Below are 24,486 nucleotides of genomic sequence, written 5' to 3'. Positions count from 1 at the left end.
TATTCAGTAATGTTTCAGGATACAAAATCAATTTATAAAATTGTGTTGGGTTTCTATATACTAATAATCGCCAAGACCAATGTCAAGGAACTTACTCCCTATGTTTTCTTCTAGGAGTTTCATGGTTTCTGGTCTTATAATTTCTATATATAGAAAATTGTAAGTAAAATTAAAAAATATATATATACTAGAAAAATACATACACTGTCATGCATGGGGATACATTCGGAGAAATGCACTATTAGGGGATTCAGTAGCTGGGTTAACGTCACAGGGCACTTATACAACCCTGGATGTTCTAGCTCACCACACACCCAAGCTCTGTGGTACAGCCGAGAGCACCGAGACTACAGGCCTATACAGCCTGTGACTGTACAAAACAGCACGAGACTAACTCAAGCACAAGAGAAAATATTGCAATCAAAAGACATGGTAAGTAGAAGTATGAGGCTGCTGCCAGCATAACATGGCATACTGAATTACTGCAAACCTTTTATAAGCAGAAAGAGCAGACTCTAAAATAACAATAAAAAGTATAGTACACTAAATACACAAACAAGTAACAGAGTCGATTATTATCAAGTACTACGTACCGTACATAATTGTATCTGCTATACTTTTATGTGAGTGGCAGTGCAAGTTTGTGTACACCAGTGTCACCACAAACACGTGAGTAATGTGTTGCGCTATGATGTTACCATGGTTACGATGTCACTGGGTGACAGGAATTTTTTAGCTGCACTGTAATCTTACGGGACCACTGTCGTCATGTATTTGCTCCATCTTGACCGAAATGTCGGTATATGGCACATGACACTAGGGGGCTGACAAAGAGCTTACATCACTACCCTGCCTCAATGGAAAAACTGACTTAGGATATTAAAGGACACTAATGAAAAAAACGCCTCTCTAAGCTATAGTTTACTTCTTGAAAATTGAGCATAAGGATAATGCATGTAAAGAGCTTCGTGTTGTCCCTGCACTTGAAGTTTTTAATAAAAATGGTTTTATTTATTACTGTGCGTGCGTGCTCATGCACAAGTGCATCTACAGCAGGGGTGTCCAAACTGCAGCCCACAGGCCAACTGCGGCCCGCGATCCATTTTTTATTTGGCCCGCAGCAAACTCCAAAAATATATTTAGTTTATTAAATAAACCAGGTGAGGCAATACGGACTTCACCTCGAATGAGTGTCCCGGCTGTTTGTGTATTTTACCGCACATGGCCCTTGGTGAAAAATGTTGAAAAAAGTTTGGACACCCCTGATCTACACAAACCAACTCTCCCAGTTTGCCCAGCTATCCCAGGAAACTCCTCAGCCAGCAAACTGGAGTGGCTGGTCACCCTATTACATACCTACATACAGCAAGGGACCTGGAGGAAGGGGCACCAAGGTTTTAATAGGACTTAATTCTGGGAAGGAATTGTTATAGATTCCTTTTATTTTCTTTGCTATGCTTAGTTGTATACTCTTTTTCCATAAATGTAGGTGTTGGTTTTAGAAGGAAAAAAAAAACACATTTATTCCAATTTGACATTTTTTAAAACCTTGAATACAGCCTCCAGAACTATTAATAGCTATGGAATATAATTTCCAAACTATAGGCTGAGTCAAATATTAGCAGCTCTTAAAATATGAGAAATTCTTCTGGCCCCAAACACGATATGGGATCAATTTACCAGCACTAAAGCAATGTTCCCTGTGCATATGGTCTGCGCTATAATGCCTTGACAATTAGCATGAAAAAGACAACATAAGTGGTTTAATAAAAGGCAAGTTATGCAGTTGTATTAGTATGCAATGTTTTTAGTGCTTGGTAAAAAGTGGAGATTTTCCATATTTCTGCTCCATGTAATACAATGACATTTGTGAGGTCATCATTGCTAAGACTAAGTATGACTTTTGTGTTAAAACCATGTCCATCAGTTGCTAGGATTATGTGATTATGTCATGAACGTAACAGCATAAACATAGATGTTGTGATTGCTACTTAAATCGAGGGGTTTTTATTCTTATTTATTTAATGTCCTTAACATTCAAAGTGTTCCTAACTTAAATACATACTTTGAAGTATCTTTTCGCTGCATAGGAGAGAGTATCCAAGAACTTTAAAGAGACCAAAAAAAAAAAAAAAAGATATTTTCATTATTCTTTAAGTACCCAAGGAGCTGCAAGCGGCAGGGCAAACACGTATCTGTGAAGACCAAACCGTGGGGCAGCCTCTCAATGTGACTGAAAAGCTTAGCAATCCACACAAAGGTTCTTCAGCACCAGTGGGGTCGTCTTGCATTTCCCTGTTTAGTGCCAGCAAGCTGTTAATGGCTTTATTACAGTCTTTCCAGGTACTGTACTTTCGAATACTACCACGTGAGATTTAGAATGTCTGAGTTGTTCAGAGAAAAAAAAACAATTTTCTTTGAAACTGGAAGCACACAAGATAGCCTCGGATTCCCTAAGTTGGCTTCTTAGGGCTACACTCAAAACGCAGACACACAGACACACACACAGCAGACACAGCTGAGGGCCAGGTCCTCATGAAAACAGAGACATAGCCCTGTAACTTGGCCTTTTCCAGAAACTCATGCCCTGATTTCAATGGCGCACCTACATGACGAGGGCCAATTTGGCCGCAATTCCAGAGGTGTTCAAAATCCTGTCTTTTGAATCGAGCCCAGTTTCCAGCCTTCTCAATGTATTGCCTCAACCCCCTCTATAGAGAATTTGTGCTTATCACTCGGCCTTACTTACAGAGCCCAAATCAAGTATCTGGGATTACATTACTGCTATATATATTCCTCTCTGGCTTTGCCCAAGACAAAAGGTCTTTTTTTCCCATCAATTATAGCTAAAAAGCAGACTGTGCTTTGGGCTTCACTGCTGTCAAAAAACAAAAACAAAAGCCAGACTGTACCAGAACATACTCCTCCTATGTCGCCAAACCCCTGCATCTCCAAGTGGTCGCTCCTTTGTCACTGCCTCACCAATCCCCAGGCCCTTCCACATGCAAACTGAAAAGGTAGATTTTTTTTTTAAGAAGTCATGAAAAACTCGTTTTCTGTCCACTATTATAAATTTTAGAGGAGCTGTCCTAGATGTATATAGAATAGCCCCCAAGGGAAGACGCAGCCTTATTTTCATTGTACTGCAGCACAGAGAAAGTGACACGAGTCCTTGAAGAGACATATAGCCTGGCAGCAGGCAAAGTTCTAGACACTGGTGGTAGAAAGTCGAGAGGAAAATATGCCGACCTGGGGAGCAGCCAGCCTGTAACACCTGTACCGGAAGCGAGGTGCTGGGGTTCATGCTCACTACAGGACCCACGATGGAATGAGCCAGTGAGTGTAGGCCATTGAGCTGTCATGGAAAGGACTGTCACAAAGGCAGCTCATTAACTCACACAGAGCCCACTTCCACATTCTCCTGGAATGATGTCACCACCAGCCTCCTCGCCTCTGCCTCCTCCTATTTTATCTCCCACCTAGAAAGAAAAATATTCCCTTGGTCTGTTTTTTGTTATGCTTCCCTCATCACTAGAACCTATCACTGGCCCTAAAATTGATTGAATCGGATGTATTGTTTAGATCCAATGAAACCGATCATGGATTCCAGGGATCTTTACTAGGTACTCCTCTCTCCCATCGTCAAACAACCTTCATCTCCAACTGCAAACAGCAGCACCCCCCACACCCCCTCATCCTGTGAACCACAGCTTCCGCAGGCCACGAAACCCAAGGTAAGTGGATGGATGGTGACCATGCTGCGAAGCTGTGTGATTCTGAGACACAGGAGTGTCACGGCAGCACAGAGGAAAGTCCATTTTCAGCTCAGATGCCAAGCAGAAAATGCACCAGCCAAAGCTGTTTGAAACAACTGCAAAGAGTCAGTTAGTTCCTGCACAAAGATCCTCATTGCCCAAAGAGAATAAAGCCTGGGAACATTCTCCAAGTCAAAGCCTGCAAAGAGAATCTACATGCAGTGTAGTCTAGGTAGAGAGAAAACGAGGAATGCAACATCACTTTAAAGAGTCTAGCCAGCATTTGCAGAATACACCGGGAGAAATAAAATCTTCCCTAATCAATTCATAAAGATTCATCACTTACAGACTGTTCGGGGAGCAACGACGTGAGCAAAGGCTAGTTATTTTCTGTACTTAGTTATAGAGACTTTAAAGAAAAAAAAATATGTCATAGAGCAGGTGGTGCAGCAGAACAAAGTGGCCTGGAAAAAAGAAGATTCCAGACGAGTCTCCAGCCCACCCTGCTTAATGCAATCACAGGTTCATGAAAGAGGAAGAACTGAAGACTCTTATCACAACCCATTATATGTTCCTTATAGCTTTGGGGGAAGAGACCTTGAAAAATCTATAGTCAATTGTAATTGCACAGAGCTTTCATTTCAGAGTATGAGTTCAGCCATTCTCAATAAATCCTTTTGTTGGATTTGTGAGACACCTGCCCACCTCCTAGATTCTTCCTATTTGTCAATGACTCTTTCTAGAGGCCTCCAACTATTCAACTAGTACATTCCATTTAAGATCACAGAAATGTCTCTGAACCCATCTCATTTATTTCTATCTTTGTATATAAAATAGCACTAGTTATGTATATCTGTCTATTCCTCAGTGTTTAAATGTATTAATGTTTATTTGGCACCTCCTTCCATGTAAAAAGCCATACCAGATATACTACTGTGTGGGGACACACGGTAGACATAGCATATTATTCTTCTTCTCAAAGAGCTACCAATTAGTAAGATGAAAGAAACCAGACAGGAAGTCATGAATTATTATAAATAATGACCAAGCAATTAAGAAATAGCTCAGCATTAGTGGTAACAGCTGGGGGGGAGAGGGAGGAAGCCCACTGGGGCTAGGTATTCTTCTGTAGCGTCTTCCCTACATGCTGGCAGTGGTTTATCTTACTGAGTCTTGCTGGATGCTTTCGGTCTAGCCCCTGCACCTACCCCCTCAGCTGTGATGTTTTCATCCCAGGAACCCAGGAAGGGTGCTGGGGGAAAGGTCGCTTGACCATGAAAGACTCAAGAAGCGATATCTTTGAGAGGAATTGAAATCAGAACCCTGAAGACCATCCAATCAGAAACGCAATCCAAAGAGGCTAGGATTGGAGAAAGAGAAAAGAGGTGGAGAGAAAATACAGATGCGAGGGTGACCATCAACTGGACGCTAAGGAAGCTGGGGTAAGTGAAAAGATTTGAACCTGAGTCTGGGGACATTGCCCAAAGTCTAAGAAAATAGTTGCAGTATCTTTTATTTTAAAAAACTCTACCCTTGCGTGTTAGTGGGATGCATCACAAAAGGGGCTCACTAAGCTTACGTATCACCTCCCACCAGGCCAAACTCTTTCCTACCAGGAGGGGAGACATATTGCTTCCCTAGGAAGGATTACGCAGGGCAGACTCTAATATGCTCTAGAAGATTTCTGAGGTGGGAGAACAGTTCCCTCACCGACCTCTCTGACCCACACACTCCCCGGTAGCTGACTGTTAATGCCATTGGTTGCCCAGAACACACACTTAGGGATCTGAGGCAGAGAAGGGACTCGTGAGTCTTGATGAGCTGGATAAGCATTAATAGAATGCCTGGGGTGTGAAGACCTCCAGAATAGCATCTCTTGGTACCTTGGAGGGTCAGAAGTTGTGGTTCCAGCAGCTGCCTTGGGCAGAATGCACCTTGTGTCTGGAGGTGAGCCTAAACTCACAAATCTCCAACTCCCTCCCCCAGGGCCCAGCACCAGTTACAGAAATCTTTATATGTATATGGTGACAGCTTCCTTAATCGCGACCAGCTGTTAGGGTAACAGTGGTGCCAGGGATGGCAGGGGACCAGCAGGAGCGGAACAATAACTGATACTAAAGGGAGTGTTCTGGCCAGTGAACGATGGTGAGTCATTACAACTGAATTCTGTTGTGAGTACACAGAGCATATGTCGTTCTTAGTAAGAGGTGCTATTCTGGAGTTCTCATTTAGTATCAATTGATACAATCCATGTGGCTGAGAGTCTATATACAGTGGGCTGTGGGAACCAGACTGGGAAGGTCTGGAACAGTTGACTATTGGGTCTGACAACAAAATCACCTGTGAAGACGACAGACCATTGGGCCTCATCCTAGATCTACCAGATCAGGAAATTCAGGGGAGGAACTTGGGCACACGAACATTTTTAAAACTCCACAAGTGATTCTGAGGCATAGTCAAGGTAGCGAACTACTGTTCTAGAACAATCCTCAACAAAATTGGGATACAAAATGAGGACTGAATGTTGATATTATGTGGTCAGTTAAACTGTGAAGATACAAGGGGCCAGCTCGTAATCTGTGGAGATGTTCTATGCTTAGGGGACCTGAGAAGGCAGAAGACTTCTTAACAAACAGGGTGGCAGCTGATTTAGTAATTAGTGGAAGATAAATGTGCCCTCGCTATGCAGCTAATTAACAAAGACTTCAAAATGTGTTTCGGATTATTTCACTTTAGGGAGTACAAGAGGAAAGAATAAATTTTAGTCTGTGCTCAAGCATTTCCCAAAGGATACTATTTTGATTATCTTTCTTAGAAGATAAGTGAAAGTCATAGAGGTGCACACGTTTAAAGTTATATACTATATTTTAAATGTTTAAAAATATATAGTCAATCAGGGATAAGCCTTCTTTGGTCAGCTTGACCTAGCCAGGTATCTCTCTTATTCCTAAGTATTTCATTTGCTAAGTTAAATAAGGTGACATCAATAGGATTTGAGTCACCACTCTTCTGACCAGACCTGAGTAAATAGAGCAATGGCTTATACACACTCACTGTCAGAACAGGAACCACCAGTGAAAAGAAAGCTCAACTCTAATAACAGCGGAAGGGCAGGGGCAGAAGGAGGAGTGATAGACCCTAGAAGAAAGCAGACAGAGCCCTTTAAAAAATGAGACCACTGCCGGAAACATGTCAATTAAGATAGTCAACTTCTTCTGGAGGATATTCCCATAGGGAAAGCAAGGAAAAAAAAACTGTGTTCCTGCAGCGGTCCAGCCAGGGTACAAGGAGATTTAGTAACATCTCCTTTGCCACTCACCCTTGAAAATGTCCTCCTTGGGAGTGTGGGTAGAGTAGCTGGTTGATAGTTTATTGTTGCTACCACTTCCTTCTTTGATAGGTAGGTCTCATTTCATCTTAAAGTTCCTGGTGTTTTCAGTTTAATCAAGAGGAGCATGGATTCCAAATGTCCAAATTCTTCTAACTACATCAGTCCGTCCACGGACATATTCACTAGTTGGCAACATCATGTAATGTCATGGCATATATAAGGCCACTAAAAATCTTGTTGGGTCACATTTAATGTTTAAATGGACCCAGTGGCCAGCTGGGGTGTTGTCATGGCACAAGGTACATGGCACAAGGAGCCTCCCTTCATGGCTACGAAGAACCACCCTTTCTCCATATTCTCTTCTGCGCCCTCTAACTTCCATGTTTGCCTTTTCATGTCAGGGATGGGTCATTATATATAAGCTACCACTGTTAAAGCTACAGCATCACCAAAGTTTGGGGGCCTAAGGATTCCCTGTGAAAGGACCTTAATAGCCCACCAAGTATATCTGCTGACCAAGTATATTAGCCAGAGTTCTCCAGAGAACAGAAACTATAAGGTAGGTGTAGGTAGGTGTGTGTAGGGGTGTGTGTGTGTGTGTGTGTGTGTGTGTGTGTGCGCTATAGATAGATCAATAGATAGATGTATTTTAAGGAATTGGCTTGCACAATTATAGAGACTGGCAAGACCAAAATCTGCAGGGTGGGCAAGCCGCCTGGAGACTAAGGAAGAGTCCTTGTTGCAGTACAAGTACAAAGGGTGTCTGCTGGCAGACTTCCCTCCAGCTTGGGGCAAGTTAGTCTTTTCTGCTATGGAGGCCTTCAACTGATTAGGTGAGGCCCACTCACATAATGGGGAGGGATCTGCTTTACTCAGACTCCACCACTTTAAATGCTGAGCTCATCCAAAAACAGCCTCACATAGTCTGCTAAGTGAAATAAGTCCGACAGAGAAAGACAAATACCATATGATTTCACTTATATGTGGACTCAAAAAAACAAAACAAACAAAACAGAAACAAACCCATAGATACAGAGAACAAACTAATGGTTACCAGATGGGTGGGGGCTTGGGAGGGCTGGATGACAAAGGAGAAGGGATTAAGAAGTACAAATTAGCAGCTACAAAATCGTCACGACGATGTAAAGTACAGAATAGGGAATATAGTCAATAATACTGTAATAACTGTATGGTGTCAGGTACAGTACTAGACTTGTCGGGGTGATCGCTTTGTAAGTTATATAAATGCCTAGTCACTGTTGTACACCTGAAACTAATGTAGTATGTCAACGATAATTGAAAAAAAAAACGTGGCAAAAAAAAACACACCACAAAAAAACAAACAAAAAAATACACCCTCCAAGACACACCCAGAATAATGTTTCACCAAATAACTGGGGACCAAAGCCCAGCTAAGTTGACCACGTAAAATTAACCATCACAGTGATGAGTGGGCACCTAGTCAACCTCCTTATGCACCAGAGAGTAGCAGGTATAGGCAGTCCGTAACGGGGTGTCCTCCTTTTCCCAGGTTTGTATAGGGGTGGCTAAAACAACGAGGTAGGGATAAACCCCAAACCAGTAAGATACCAATCGGCCAGACGATAGTCATTCCTTCTGGAAATCACAGTGTTGGAAAAAATGAGAAGCCCAATAGGAGCATTTGAAGAATATCCTTGTTTCCAGTGCATGTTACACAGGGTCCTGCATGAGGATAGAGGGACGTGTGTCACATTCGCAATCCACTGGAGCAAGGACACGCTGCATTAGGGGGAGGGGAGGCATGGAAGCTTACACAGCTCAAACCCGCTCTGCTGGGATATTCCCTTTTAAATGCTTTGAAGGTTGTAGCCTAGGCTTTGCTTACCATTGCTTTCCCAGAAATCTAATTAAAATATCTCTGGAAAAAACTCTTAGTGATATTATGGATCCACGTCCACCTTTATGGGTTTCACAGGAGTACACACAAACGAGACAGTCTGTCCTGTAGAAGAATTTGGCCAAACAATATGCTGTGACTCAGTTCAGGGTAGTCAGCTTTACCACCATCTCCGGATTGAAAAGCAATCCACACATAGCCCATAAAATGCATCCCAGTAGCAGAGATGCTATCGTGATTGCCGCTGAGTGAGCCACTGCAAGGGACCTCATCCCACCCTGGAGGCTTTGAAATTAGGAGTTCAAATTTGAGTCCACTCAGCAAAACCAAACCAGCTACAGGACTTGTTTGACTTCGGCAGGAAGTCAGACCAGGCCTGAGAGGAATGAGGGAAGGGACAGTGTAAAGGATCCCCCATCTGCTCTCTGTCCAGTAGATTGCGAATGCCTGAGGGCAGAGTCTTTGTCTTGTTCTGTTTTGTCCCCAGAATCTGGCACCTATCAACCTGGGCTCAATGAACACTGGTTAAGATGGGCTGATGAAACCAAGTCCAAAGTAATTTTCCTCCAAGTGCTCACACATACTTAGAGTAGTCAAAAAGGAATGGGAATTTTTTTGGCCAGAAAAAATTGGAATGTGTTCAGAGTGATTAATTTTTTAAGGAATGTATTTATATGTTATAATAGCCACCATCTACGCACATCTGCTTGCCCCTCTGTAAAAGGAGACTGGGGAATGGCATCTTTCCTTAGCACCCAACAACGCTCACGGACATATCTGATAGGTAAATGTGGCAGAGTGGGTAACTCCCAAACTACTCGGTCACAACAGCTCTGTCTCTTCCTGGTGGAGGGACAGGCCCTGGATGATCTTACCAGGCTGCTTAATCAGCCTGGATTGTCATTCCTTGAGGTCAGAGGCTGCATATCTTATCCCCAGCAACTAGCATACCGCCTAACATCCACCGAAGGTGCTCAGGCAATGCATATCCCGTCATTATGTCATTGGTTCTTTCTTGCCGAGAAAGGAGATTGGAGCATGAAGGACTTTCAGGAAGGCTGTGATAAACAGAAATCTGGTAAAGTGAGCAAAGATTATTACACGGGAATAGGAGAAAGAATTCAGAAGAGTAGCAAAGGATAAAGAGAATAACGCCTGAGGAGAATGACTATTGAGTTGTAGAATACTGAGTAGGTGGAAGTAGTAGAAGACAAAAAGAAGAAAGGTAACTAGACTCCCAGGGAATACCGACCCTGTCAGGAAGCAGAATAGATTATAACATATATAAAAGATGGACAGCAAAAGATTGAGTCTCTAGAGAGATTCAGTGAACGTGGAAAATAGAGTTTTCAATCTTAAGAGCTTACACATTATATTTTTTTCATTAACAGCTATCAGGACCAAGTGTCATAGCAAGACATAATAATTTAATTACCAGGGAATATTATTATCAGCTTGGGTAATTACATATACTTCCCTTTAAATAATACCTATAATATAAATATTATAATATATATAAACACGTTTCTATAAATTATATATTTACAACTACATCTCTCTTTAATAAACTGCTAAGTCATAGATTTAAAACCCCACAAATATATGTAAATTTTGTATTTGTCATCTTCAAACTGAGGCATTGTGTACTTTCAAATGAAATGTATCCTAAAGTCATCATTTTGAATGCTGCTGAAAATCTCCAGCTCTTTTCGAAAGCCATCCATCACATTATAAGTGGACCCATAATTGATGCCTGAACTTTCATTCCTGTAGAGCAGTGAATCTTGATCATTATATAATTTCATTGTACATGGTTCGTGTTCACATAAATTATATAAAGATACGTAGTTATGTTTTTCGTGGAAAAATTAATCTGTATTTCCTGAAATAAAACTAAATGAAAATTCCTGATCACTGCACTGTACACCTGAAGCTGAAGCCGAACAATAATGAATGCCAACTAGAATTTTATATATATGTATATATATGTATGTATATACTTACAAGAAGCGGAGTACAGCATTAGGAATAGAGACAGTGGAAATGTAATGGCTCTGTGCGATGTCAGAGGGGTAGTGGATGGGGGAGGGAGGTTCACACAGTGTGAGGGATATAAATGATAAACGTCTAAGTATTACTTTGTCTTGTGCACCTGAAACTAATAAAAACAAATAAATAAATAAATAAATAAATAAATAAATAAATAAATAAATAAATAAATAATTGTTGATAAAAAAACTAAATGAAAATTTACAAATAATAAAAAGAAAATTTTAACTTTGCTCACATTTCAACGAGAATTCGAACTTTGTTTGCCTTGGATGAAAGGATAAATTATAATGAGGCCTTTTTTACAGTGATGTTCATGTCAAAGTAATGTTGATATCTATTCAAATTTGACCTTTCTTTCTGAGAGCCGTAACTGCTGAAGATTCCAATACCCAAAACTCTGAGATTTCCAATAAAATTAGAGTTCACTGTATCAGAAGAGCCCAAGGCTGGAATACCTCCCCTAATTCTTGGAATTGAATTAATGCCCCCATCGTGTCCTTTGTCTATGAAGTGACCTTAGGCAAATTCTGCATCTTTGATGTCGTCCTCGAAGATAAGACGTTTTAAAAGGAAACAGTCACGAGCAGAGCCCTTAGGACGTGGGCTGTCAGGAGCCCACTGACTTTCTCATCCCCTGCTATCATGCTCTCGTCCCCTCTCACGGCCTCTCATCCTGTTCCCTTCCAGATGTGAGTCCTTGCCTACTCTCACCCTTCAACAACCTTCTGCACACTGTGCCACGTCCCTATGGAACAGTCAAGGGAGGGGACCCCAATCCACTGCAGCCAGGGAGTAGAGTGCAACCCAAGTGGGGTCGGAGCACTGCCCTCAGAAGCACCACTACCGTCATGGCTGGGCTTTATGGTAACTGCTCCACCATGAGGCCATTGCGAGCAAGCCAGGTGGGCTGGCCTTTTGACAATCACATTTGTTCCTATCAAAAAATATGTTCCAAGTTCCATACAACCCATAAAAACTGGTTTCTTGGGCACAGTCTGCTCGGAGGCCAGGCGCTGCTTGCATATGATGTTTTACTTGCACTAGACACAAGTTTCTCCCTCATTAGTTTTAACAGAGCAGCAACCCAGATGTATTTTATTCCTGTGGGAATGTAGGCTGTATGTCTATCCATGTCTCAACTGTCCGATATAGTAGTGAATGTGAAAAGAAATAGAAGTGGAAGATAAAAGCTTCTAACCACGTCTCTTTTTACCACTGCCAGGCAGGCCTCTATTTTCTTACTATTTTGTTCTAAGAGCAGAGTAGAAAGTTGTCATCTTCACTATGTTATTCTACAGAGTCATCCTGGGACAAGAAACTACCAGGGAAGCTGAAACATAAGAGGATGTCTCAGGTTAGAGAGCTAACTTCTCTCCAGATTGAGCTTCCCAATTTGGTCAACATCAAGCCTTACTGTGCTTCATCGCAACTGATTCTTAATTAGTCTTGGCCTTGTGATCTCAAGGGCCTACGATCTCCATGTACATTAAATTGGACATGGAGGGAATGTCCTTTTGAAACGTACACACTCTTGGGTAGAATGTAACTTCCCCTGCATTTTGTAGTTCTAATCACCTGACTATTATCTTCAGTCTTCGTTACTAGTTATTAAGAATGAAACTGTGCTTTTATTTTTTTTTTTTTAATCTCAATCACGTTTATTATTTAACAAACTTTATCCATTTTTTTTTAATTTATTGGGGTGACAATTGGTTAGTAGAATTACATAGATTTCAGTTGTGCAATTCTGAATCACATCATCCATAAATCACACTGTGTGTTCACCACCCAGAGTCAGCTCCCCTTCCATCACCGTACATTGATCCCCCTCACCCTCATCCCCCACCCCCAACCCCCTTACGCTCTGGTAACCACCAAATTACGTTCCCAGATTAATTTTCAAACCCCGTGGCCATCCTGTGGTCACCGACTGCCCTCCAATCCCCTCACCCCCCCCCCCCCCCCCCCCCCCCCCACCCATCTAGCAACTGCTTTTAAATCGAGTGCGTAATGTGGATTAATTAAACACGAGCAGACTGATGTCTTGCCTCTCACATTATTATAATCTAGTGGTGTCTCATGGTCCCACTAAAAGCACAAATCTTATCGCAGCAAGCTCTCTATGTTTGTGGTGGCAAACTGCCAAAACAGTGTTGTTTGTCCAAAACAGGAGTGTTTTTAGCAACAAAATCCAAGACTCTACAATCTGAAACCAGCGTATCATGGGCCAATTAACTGAGCATCTGTTACATCTGGCCCCAAACTGTTAAGTCACACTCTAGATTATCTTCATGTGTGAAACAAAGGAATCACCCGGGCTAGGTGAATTTTATTTTATTTTACTTTATCTTACTTTTGTCATATAAGTCAGAGTTGCAAATGACCTCTGGATGTTCGAAGTCCTCTAGATAATTTAGGTTTTCTGTTTGTTTGTTTTAGTTTCTTATGAACTTTATTTCTTAAAAAGCTACTCAAATATTTAGGGTTTGTTTACTTAAGAAAGTTATTTGTATCACATGTCATAGTTTGGGGTAAAATTAAACTCCAATTCAAAGTGACTGAAGCAATCAAGAGTATTTCTGACTCACATTACTGAGAAGTTGAGAAGCCAGGCAGACAGCAGGGTGTTTCAGTCAGAAGCTCAGCTCCTGTTATCCGTGCTTTTCTGAGTCCCGCCCTGGCTGCCAGCAGAAGTTAAGGTTATGGACCTCCTTTTTTCTAATCCTCATCTCTCATCTTATATAAACCTAAACCAATAACGGTGGCTTTAGAATGCCGATCACTGATTGGTTTATGCCTGGGGCACTGACCTCATCCCTACCAATATGTGGCCAGATGGCACAGGCTGCTTGGTTCATGCCAATCAGAGCCTACCCATAAAGTCGGTGGTGGGTCTATCCCACCTGAACTACCTGGATACTCTGCAATCGGGGGAGGGAAGAACGGGGGTAAAGGAGGCTCACCATAGAAATGGGAAAGAGGGATGATGGATGCTAGCTAGCTACATAAGCAATTATTGAATGCCAACTGCACTATTTTCCTTAAAAAAGAACTGCTTTTTCTTTTTAGACTTGCAATAAGGAGATGTCACAGATATTGTTTAACAGCAGCATACAATTTTTTTTAGAGCAGAAGGAGAAAGATAGAAATAGGACAGTATTTATCTACCCAAATAACAGTTTTACCAATATTATACTGGTTAGGAATCCAAGAACTCTGGAATCTGATTCCTTGGATTTCAATTATATCTCCATCACTTAAGCAGCTGCATGACCTTGGGTAAGTCAGTTAGCACCTGTGTCTCAGTAACTGAGGCTAACAACAGTGCCTCCCCCCGTCAGGACTAAATGAAATCACACATGCAAATAAATCTTGCAGCAGTAATAAGTGTCCGGTAGTGGGTACCCACCCGTTGGAATGTGACGTTTGTGTGGGCGAGGACTCTACTGTCTTCTTCATCGCTGTAACCTCAGTGGCTGGCATAGACTAGAGGGTTGATAAACACTTGTGGAAGAACGAATGAATCGCCTTTCCTCCACCTCTAATCCTTGAGTAAAGAAGAGGAAAGAGTTAAGGAAATCAGAGTCTAGTACAGCTGGAGCAAGTTCTTGGTGGCAGGCCAGCACTAAAATCCAGGAGGAATGGGGTTCAGAGTTGTAGATCTACTCTGAGTGCTGTTGGAACAGAGCAGCTGACAGGGGCTGGAAGAGAAGAGGTGGAAGTGTTTGTTAAATCCCACAGCACGGGCATTTTTCCCTTTTTGAGCCTGAGAAGCAAAGGACAAAGCTGGATCATCTGGTTCAGTAACGTAATCTTAAAATAAAATGAAAAAGCTGGGAGGTTCTGTGGGAAAGAGAGAACAAGAGGATTCAAAGGAAAAAGACAATAGAGGATTTAGTCCAAAACATCTAAAAGCAAATATTGTCTTCGGGATTTTCAGAGACTCTCAACAAAGGGAGAAAGAAATTGACGATTAAAGCAGGGAAGGATAAAACTGTGCGGATGTTTCAAATATAGGGACTGCACATGCTTCTTTAAAGTATACCTACAGGAATTCTCATCCAGACAGATGAACGTGCTCCTTTTTGAGGTAGTGCTCCCCACCCCCGAGCCTTCCTGATCTCCTGGGCTTCTGCCAAGGGTGGCAGAACACTGACTGCAAACATGGTGAGAAGAAACAAAGCTGGACTAAACTGTCTTCCCACAATAAAGCTAATGATATTCACTGTGTGGAATATTCATTCAGAGGAAGGATACAGAAGAGAAGTCACATGGAAGACACAGCCAATGCACAATTCTGCATTTTTATTTTATAGAGACTTTTAAACTTAGAATAGTTTTAGATTTACAGAAAACTTTCACCAAAATAGTACAGATAGTTTCCATGTATGTCCTATGCCCAGTGTCCCCTGTGATTAAGATCTTACATCAGTATGGTACATTGGCTACCGTGAGTGAGCTCATATGCATACATTATTATTAATCAAAGCTCATACCATATTTAAACGACTTTAGCGTTTACCTAGTCCTTTGTCCCAGGATCCCACTCAGGACACCACATCACATTTAGTCATCATGTCTCCTTAGGATCCTCTAAACTGTGACCGTTTTTCAGACTTTGCTTCTCTTGGATGACCTGGACACTTTGAGGAATACTGATTACATATTTTTGTGGAGTGTCCCTCAGTTTGGGTTTGTCTGATGTTTTTCTGTTCATTCGACTGGGACTATGGTTTTTGGAGGAAGACCAGAATTGTAAAGTGCCATTCTCATCACATCATAATCAAGGGTACATTATCAATACAGTTTACCACTGATGATCTTAATCTTCCATACATTTATACCCCTAGCCATACTATGCTCTTTGGAAGAAGGTCACTGTACTGTACACATTTAAAGGTAAGGGGTTATGTTCCACCTTCTTAAAGGGCCAGTGTCCACATAAAATAATTTTTTAAAAAATTCTTCTGTATGGAATTTGTCTTTTCTCCCCATAAATTGAATAATTTTTTCAAATATTTATTTATATCAGTATGAACTTGTCTTAGCCTGCTAGGGCTGCCATAATAAAACACCACAGACCGGGTGACTTCAACAATAGACGTTTATTTTCTCACAGTTCTGGAGGCTGGAAGCTAAGATCAAAGTAATAGTGGGGTTGGTTTCTGGTGAGGACTCTCCCTTTGTTTGGCTGCCTTCTCACTATAGCCTCACTTGGCCTTTCCTCTGTCACATGCAGAAAGGGAGGGAGGAGGAGGATGGGGGAGGGAGAGAAAGAGATCTGGTGTTTCTCTTTCTCTTCTTATTAAGACACTAGTCTTATGACCTCATTTAGCCTTCATTACCTCCTTAAAGGCTCAATCTCCAAATACATTCATATCAGGTGTGAGGGCTTCAACGTAAGAATTTGGGGTGGGGGACACAAATCAGTCCGTAACAGAACTCCTGATTATTTATTTTATACTTTGTGTTATAAAATAATACTATATATTATTTATTTCATTGTTTAAGTAGCCATTGGGAGCTCTTTCATTGACTCTTGTGTTCCCTTGACATACCTCCATCAGTTTGTTTTCAAAGCACGCCCTTATTTTCTGTCCCACAAGATGCTTCAGTCTTACCTTGTATGTTCCCTGCCCCAGCCCTAGCATCAGCCATTTCTCCAAGGAGTCCTGGTTCCTTTCATTGGAGAATGGCATTGGAAACCAAGATCTGGTTCCTGGGTGTGCTTGTTGCTACTGGGTGTTTTTGCCGCGGGGCCCTTTCCATGACAGCACTTGTTTAGTGCTCCTTATTTGGACTTTTCAAAGAGTTGGATGATAGTATCTTGTCCCAAACCTAGAAAGCAGAAATAGAGTAATATAAAAAGCAAGTTCTTGGGAATCAGATAGACCTTCCAATATTTATCCTCAGATTTCACCACTTTCCAGACATAACTGCCTGCAAGTGACTTAACCAGAAAGTTTAGGTTTCCTCATTTTTAAAATGGAATATTTAAAAACATATTAAAAGAACTTATATATATAACAGATAAAGCAAAGCATCAAACTCATGACTGATCAATATCAGTATAAAGGGGTCACCCAGTCTTTCTGAATTTTGGACTTTTTGAGCAAGAGATAATTGCTTTGGTCAATATTTTTCTCCATGGGCAAGAATCAGTTGATATATTTATCAAGATTCTGTCCTGTGCAAGAATCAGTTGATATATTTATCAAGATTCTGTCCTGTGCAAGAATCAGTTGATATATTTATCAAGATTCTGTCCTGTATTTCAAACCAACTGTTGGATAACTCTGCATGAGTGTATGGATAAATTCAAAATAGGGTGCAAAAGTCTTTTCCCTAAACCAAGTCCCACATTAGAATTTCATGTTTCTAACAGGAACACCATAATTCACCCAAATTATCCAGATTCAAACTGATAATGCCATACTAGATATTTCACACTAAACCTCCTGTTAAGTACAATTTCAAAATAATGACAAAATATTTTTTCAATAGTCTTAAAGGCATTACCACATTTACAAGGCACTAAGGAAATGTAGGGCCAATATCTGAGAGAAGAAGGATAATCATAGTTGGTAGCCAATATACAAGGTATGATCATAAAATACGGTGAATGCTGCTGCCGAGTGCCATCCAACAGAAAGGCAGGGATCTGCAATACGGGAAGCGGTGCATTGAACCTTAGTAACAGTGTGTGACAAGTTTCAATTTGTTCAGTGCTGTCAGTCGGGTGTGAGCTATGGTTGTGAGAAGGTGTGTTTTAAAGTGTGCCGTAAATCATCCTCCATCAAGACAACGCTCTGTGTCACATATCACTTCTGGTTTACAGCAATTTCTGTCAAATAAAAAACTGTTACAGTGTGTCCTCATCCACCTTATTCACCAAATCTGGCACTGTGCAACTTCTGGCTCTTCCACAAAGTCAAAATGATTCAGGATATTGAGGCAGCCACAACAGCACAATTAAAGACACTCATGAAAGAAGACTTCCAAAACTGCTTCAGAAAGTGGCAAGAATGATGGGATAAGTGTGTTGAAAGCAAGGGGGCGTATTTTGAGGAGGGTTAATGGCAATGTGTCTTTTACTGTAACAATTTTTTTTTAATTTAAGCATTCACTGTATTTTTTTTTTTATCATACCTTGTATGGAGCTATTTTTCCCTAGAAGAATCTTCTGTTCCTCTAATGAACGGGAATACCGAGAGGTGGGGGTAGGATGGCTTGGTGGAGCTCAGGGAACCAAAATTGCGATCTGTGGTCTTGCAAGGAAGTTGTTCAATAGTAAACACCCCACACTTAGGGTCGAGACCCCAGGACTCTAAGACTAAGCATGAATTAGAAATAGCACTAGACCTTCCAGGGACTGAAGCCCAGCTTTGAGTCAATTCAATCCCTGAAAATTGATTAAAGTGAGTGAATATATTATTTCTCATAGAAGCCTGCCAGAAATAAGTGTAAACTCTATGTGGATGAAAATAACATCACATTAGGCACCAATTACTTGTGTGCTATTTCATATGTGATATCTGGTATTTAATTTTTTATAAATGTCTTTATGTGATGGGCACATAAGGAACAAGATAATATGATCAAATACAAGAGAAACAATACACAATATAAACAGACCTCTCCCCTATAACTCATATAATGGAGTTAATAGATATAACATTTAAAGTAATTCTGGAAATGTTCAATGAAATAAAAAAATAATAATAAGATTGATAACTTTAGCAGAAAACTGGAACAATAAAATAAAATAACCTATGGCTATTCTATAACTTAAGGATACACTAACCAAAATTTAGAACTTGATGGACTGATTTAGCAGCAGATGAGTCACAATTATGGAAATCATCCATGAACTGGAAGACAAACCAGAAGGAAAATATTAAGATAAACAAGTAGAACGAAACAGGTAGAAAATGTAAAAACAAATTGCAATATAGGCTATCCTATAAGAAGGTCACCATCCTAATTGAAGTCTCAAAAGGAGATGAGAGAGACATGGGAAAGAAATAATTAACACAGATCTTAGAAGTTATATACCTCAAGAAGTATAAATAAAAAGAAAATCACAACTACACACATCAGATTAAAAGCACTTAAAACAAAACTTTTAAATGCCTATCCCTACTACATTGCACCATCCTAATTCTAACCTTCATTTTCCACATGTAGCCTAATATAATTATGTACTCACTAGTCTCTATTTCTTCCTCATTTACGGAACTGTCAGATTAGTATTCCTAACGCATCATTTGTTACCCAGAAAATACTCAAAATAATTTGGTAACCTCTGTACAACCAGCTGTTGCCCAAAGGAGTATTCATTAAGAGACTCAACGAAGACAGTGACGCACAGTGCTCATAAGTGTTACAATCTCTGTAAATAGTGAATACCTAAGGTTCCTGGGGAAGGGCAGGCCCATGTGGATAGCTGAAAGGAAAAGATCACATCATTCTGTTGGTTATCTTTAACCAATCAGAAGTGTAAGTAATAATAATGACTAACATTTATAATGCTTTTCATACGGATTCTCCTATAGGTTTATATATTTTAACTCATTTAGTCCTCACAAGTCCATGGGACATACTGTTGTTCATATCTACATGTTGCAGATGGGGAAACTGAGGCACACAGCTGGTAAGTAACTTACCAGGATCATACAGGTAAGTGGCAAAGCTGAGCTAGAGACCCAGATATCTAGCTCCAGAATCCATGTTCTTCACGTCTACATTATACCTCCTCTCCACACGTGAGCAGCACTGCTTACCAAGCAGAATCATACTATGCTGAGCTGACAGCAGGAGTTGGAATTCCAGAGGGAAATGTAAATGATGCTTAGGGCTAATCTCTCACCTCTCAAGAATGACATGCAAATGAGTGAGATCCCACAGTCCAAGGGCTACGCAACATCCCAACATTACTATGAAAAGAATTAGATAATTAAATAATTTAGATCCCATTTCTACCTGAGATTGCCCTAGTCCCCTGATTTGCTATGATACCCTGTTTCCCCGAAAATAAGACCTAGCCGGACAATCAGCTCTCGTGCGTCCTTTGGAGCAAAAATTAATATAAGACCCAGTATTATATTGTATTATATTATATTATATTATATTATTATATTATTATTATATTATTATATTATATTTTACTATAAAATAAGACTGGGTCTTATATTAATTTTTGCTCCAAAGACGCACGGGAGTTGATTGTCTGGCTAGGTCTTATTTTCGGGGAAACATGGTAATAAGTAGTGGCAAAAGTTTTCAGGGGTTTTATAGGAAGTTACCCTAACATCTACTTTGAATAAGTGCTCCTTGTAAACAGATGAAAAATCGACTGAACTTTTGTCCATTTGGTTTAGTTTTCTCCTTCCAATAATGCTACTTGGCATCTTTCTGTTTCTTTTATGAGAGTATTTTAATTTTCATCTTCTGGTTTTAATTTAATTTGAAATATTTCTATTTTTTGTGCCTGTGCCCAGAGGCCTTTGGGAAAAGGGACACATTTTTTAATAAGTCACAACAATAAAAACCAGAAAGGTCAAGTTATGTCAATTAGTCATGTTTTAAGCAATCTAAGTAGAAGACAAGAAATTCACTTCCAACCTTCAAATTGTTCTCTCAAAGACTGCTAACCCTGGAAAGAGGCAAGCCCATGGCCTGTGCAGAGAGAATTAAAGTGGTGAAGCATCGTTATGGGTACCTGAATGCTATGGTAAGTGGGAGGCGTTCATGTAAGTCACACAGATGACAAAACACAACGATTCCATAGGAAGCATATGGCATTTTATAGGGACACTAAATGTCTTGATTCTTTGTGCACCGATGAATTCTGTCAGATTGATCTTTTCTAAGTCAATGGTCCCAGACAGGCCACAGGGTCCTTTGTTTTCCAGGTTTGAGTTACAACACATGATTTTTGAAAGTTATGTCATGGATAGTCCATTACATTGTTTGGCTTGTCACTTGGCTATATTCTTCTTTGAGGAAAAATGTCTCACAAACACAGCACCTTACCATTAGCCCCATTAGTCCCTAACCCCCTACCTTGTTAGTTTTGCTCTTGGCAAGTATCAATTTAATTGTACTCTTATTAGGCTGCTAGCTTGTTTGTCACCTATGTCCTCACTAAATCTTAGGAAAAAACTGTATCTCTTTGGCTCACAAGTATATCTCCAGTGCTGGCACAATACCTAAGACATACCTGGTGCTCACATTTGTTGAATGGTTAAAAAGGATGAATAAACAAAGCACAAAATCAGGTAGGCAAGTGAGGTTGAGTAGGAGACAGTCCTTGCAGGGAAGACACGGAAATCTGATGTGGTTTTTCAGATGGTAGGGAAAATATGAAATATTGTTTTCATAGGCCAATTCCTTCTTCCATCCTCTTTGTCTCTCTCTCTTTTTTTTAATTGAAAGTTTATTGGGCTGACAATTGTTAGTAAAGTTACATAGCTTTCAGGCATACAATTCTGTATTACATCATCTATATATCACATATGTGTTCACCACCCAGAGTCAGTTCTCCTTCATCATCATATATTTGATCCTCCTTACCCTCATCTCCCACCCGCCTCCCCCCTTACCTTCTGGTAACCACTAAACTATTGTCTGTGTCTATGAGTTTTTGTTTCTTCATTTGTTTGTCTTGTTCCTTTGTTGTTGTGTTCAGTTTTATATCCCACATCAGTGAAATCACATGGTTCTCTGCTTTTTCTGTCTGACTTATTTTGCTTAGCATCATAATCTCAAGATCTACCCATGCTGTCGCAAATGGTACTAGTTCATCTTTTCTTATAGCCGAATACTCTTCCATTGTGTATATATACCACAACTTCTTTATCCAGTCATCTATCAAAGGACACTTTGGTTGTTTCCATGTCTTAGCCACCATAAATAAAGCTGCAATGAACATTGGAGCACATATATCTTTATGGATAAATGTTTTCAGATTTTTTGGGTAGATACCCAGGAGAGGGATTGCGGGGTCTTTTCTTTTTACTTTTTCTTTTTTTGGTTTTTGCCTAATGATTTGCAAAGTTAGAATAAGAAAATGAGATGATGATAAATGTGCGACAAAGCAACTCACTATTTGGAAACTTTGTAATGAAAAAATTGGTCATCTAAATTGCTGTGAAACTAAGTCATTTTTCATGAGAAAATATCACAAACTGTAACAGGATCACAGACACTAGAGGGCAGTCCAAACACCCTGTGGTGTCTTCCCCAGGCCGAATAAACAGAGCAATCTAGCCTGGTGTTTAAAACACACTCACATCAACAAATCAGATGTTACAGCCTCCACTTCTTCCCACAATTGAAGAACTTCTTCCATGAGCTCCGCACCTGTTTGTAGGAGACCTTCGGTATCTCACCGGAGTCCTCCAGTCTCCCCCAAGAGCTGAATGAAGGAATGTCTGGCTGCTTCCGTAGGCCATGGCTGCTGTCTCTCCCAGGAACCCACAGCCACTGTCCTGTCCTGGGTCCACGAGGTACCTGTAACACTATGTTCACAGACGCCTCTGCTTTCAAGTCCTGGTGCAACGGCCTGAATGTTTGTGTGTCCCCCTCTTCCCCCCAATTCATATATTGAAATCCTAAGCTCCAATGCAATGGTGTTAGGAAGTGGGACTTTGGGAAAATAATTAGGTTATGAGGGTAGAACCTTCATTAATGAGATTAGGGCCCTTATAAAAGGGACCCCAGAGAGCTCTTCACCTCATTTCCATGTGGCCATGAGGCCATGTGAGAACACGACGAGCAGGCAGCACTCTGCAACCTAGAAGAGGATCCAACCATGCTACCACCCTGGACCTTGGATTTCTAGCCTCCAGGACTGTGAGAAACAAATGTATGTTGTTTTTTTATAAGCCACCTAGTCTATGGTATTTTGTTATGGAATCCTGAATGGGCTAAGACACCTGGCACGTGCATGGGTGGGGGCAATGCCTGGCTCACCATTTTAAGTGAGCCTCTTTCCCGGAGACCAGAGCTCTGCTGCCCTGAGCCCTAACACCTTGTTGGAATTTAATAATAATAAAAAGCCTCTCAAAAATATTGCACTGGACTCAAACATGAGCTTTTGGGGAGGTGGTCTCCCTAATTGCCAGACTCCAAATTTATAACAAGATGTTGTGAATTGTTTTTCCCTGGAAGTTTGCTTTAGTCACTTTGGCCAACAGTTACCTAAAAGGTCCATTCCGCCAATACATTGGACATGAGAGGTTTTTCAGGATTCTGGAGTGTACTGGGCCTAATTGAAATCTGTAAATCATTCATGTTCCTGAATATAAGCTCAGGTGTCCCTGGGGCTTAGCCTCTCAGGAAGATTTATCCCAAAATGTCAAGGCTTTGGAAGATCATCGATTTCCTCAGTTACTTTCCCTTTAGAGGAAGAATTGTTTTATTTATTTTTACTTTTGTTGAAAGCAGAGCTGTATTTAAAAGGCTCGTTCTAAAAAGAGATCAAGTCAGAGTCTGGTTTTGACTAGTGGGAATTTTCCTTCAGCTGAACCACTCTTGGCTGTGCTTGAACTTTGGCTAACGCTGGGCCACTAGGCAGTGCTTTTAACTTAAAAGTGACTAATAAAGTCATGAAGGAAAATCATAAAAGAGCATTACAAACAAAATTATCAAAAAGAAAAAATATATATGATTTTACTATGATGAGATTCACCTTCTAGGGACCAGAATAGAAAATTTGCAGACATAAACTTAAGTTAACAGAGACACATGATGGATTTAAAAACTCTTTCCCTTCCATTGGTTTAACTAGCCAGGTTCTACTAATCAGTTGTTTCTAACATTGCAGAAAACTAAGTACAGTCGGCCAAAAGAAAAACCTGAGATCACCTCGATTCCAGAAAATACAAGAGACTGAAAAACTACCTTCCATTTCGGGTGCATTGTTAAAACTGATGAAACATCCAAGAACACATTGTTTTTACATCGGCTTATTTTGTAAATGGTTTAATTAACATATTGAAAATGGGGTTGTGTTAATGAAATAATTATGTTGGGACTCATACCCCTTGATTTGAAGGTAGGATCACATTTTATTATATAAAGAAATAGATTTAAATGGAGTCAGAAATAACAGTTGGTTAAATTACGAATGTATTTGGTCTTCTGTTAAAAAGTATTCACTAATGGTTAAATGTTACAACATCTCTATTTTTAAGTACTTTGTACATGGCTACAACCCAGCAATCATTTTTTTTTCCTGTGGTGCTCTTTACTTATTTATTTTTGGAAAGTTTTAGCAAATCTGTTTCATCTTTGACCTTTGGTTTCTTTTCTTTTCTTTTTAGAGAAACAACTATGTATACCTTTCCCAGTATTAAACATACACACGTACTCACATGCATGATAAACAATTCCCAGACTTGCTTTTCTGCGCTAGGAGATCTTTAAAATGTCAAACTTCTCATTCAGCATGAGACCTGTCACGG

General features: G+C 40.4%; 1 protein-coding gene across 1 annotated transcript in view; it reads left to right on the top strand.

The window, feature by feature from the left end:
- The window catches only part of ITGA8 (integrin subunit alpha 8), a 193,911-nt gene that overhangs the window by 1,130 nt on the left and 168,295 nt on the right, over positions 1–24,486 (top strand). The gene's annotated exons all lie outside the window — the stretch shown is intronic.

The sequence above is a fragment of the Rhinolophus ferrumequinum genome (genome assembly GCF_004115265.2).
Source record: "Rhinolophus ferrumequinum isolate MPI-CBG mRhiFer1 chromosome 5 unlocalized genomic scaffold, mRhiFer1_v1.p scaffold_110_arrow_ctg1, whole genome shotgun sequence".
Taxonomy (NCBI): Eukaryota; Metazoa; Chordata; class Mammalia; order Chiroptera; family Rhinolophidae; genus Rhinolophus; species Rhinolophus ferrumequinum.
Note: the sequence above shows the minus strand (reverse complement) of the source record. Positions and strands in the feature narration are given on the sequence as shown.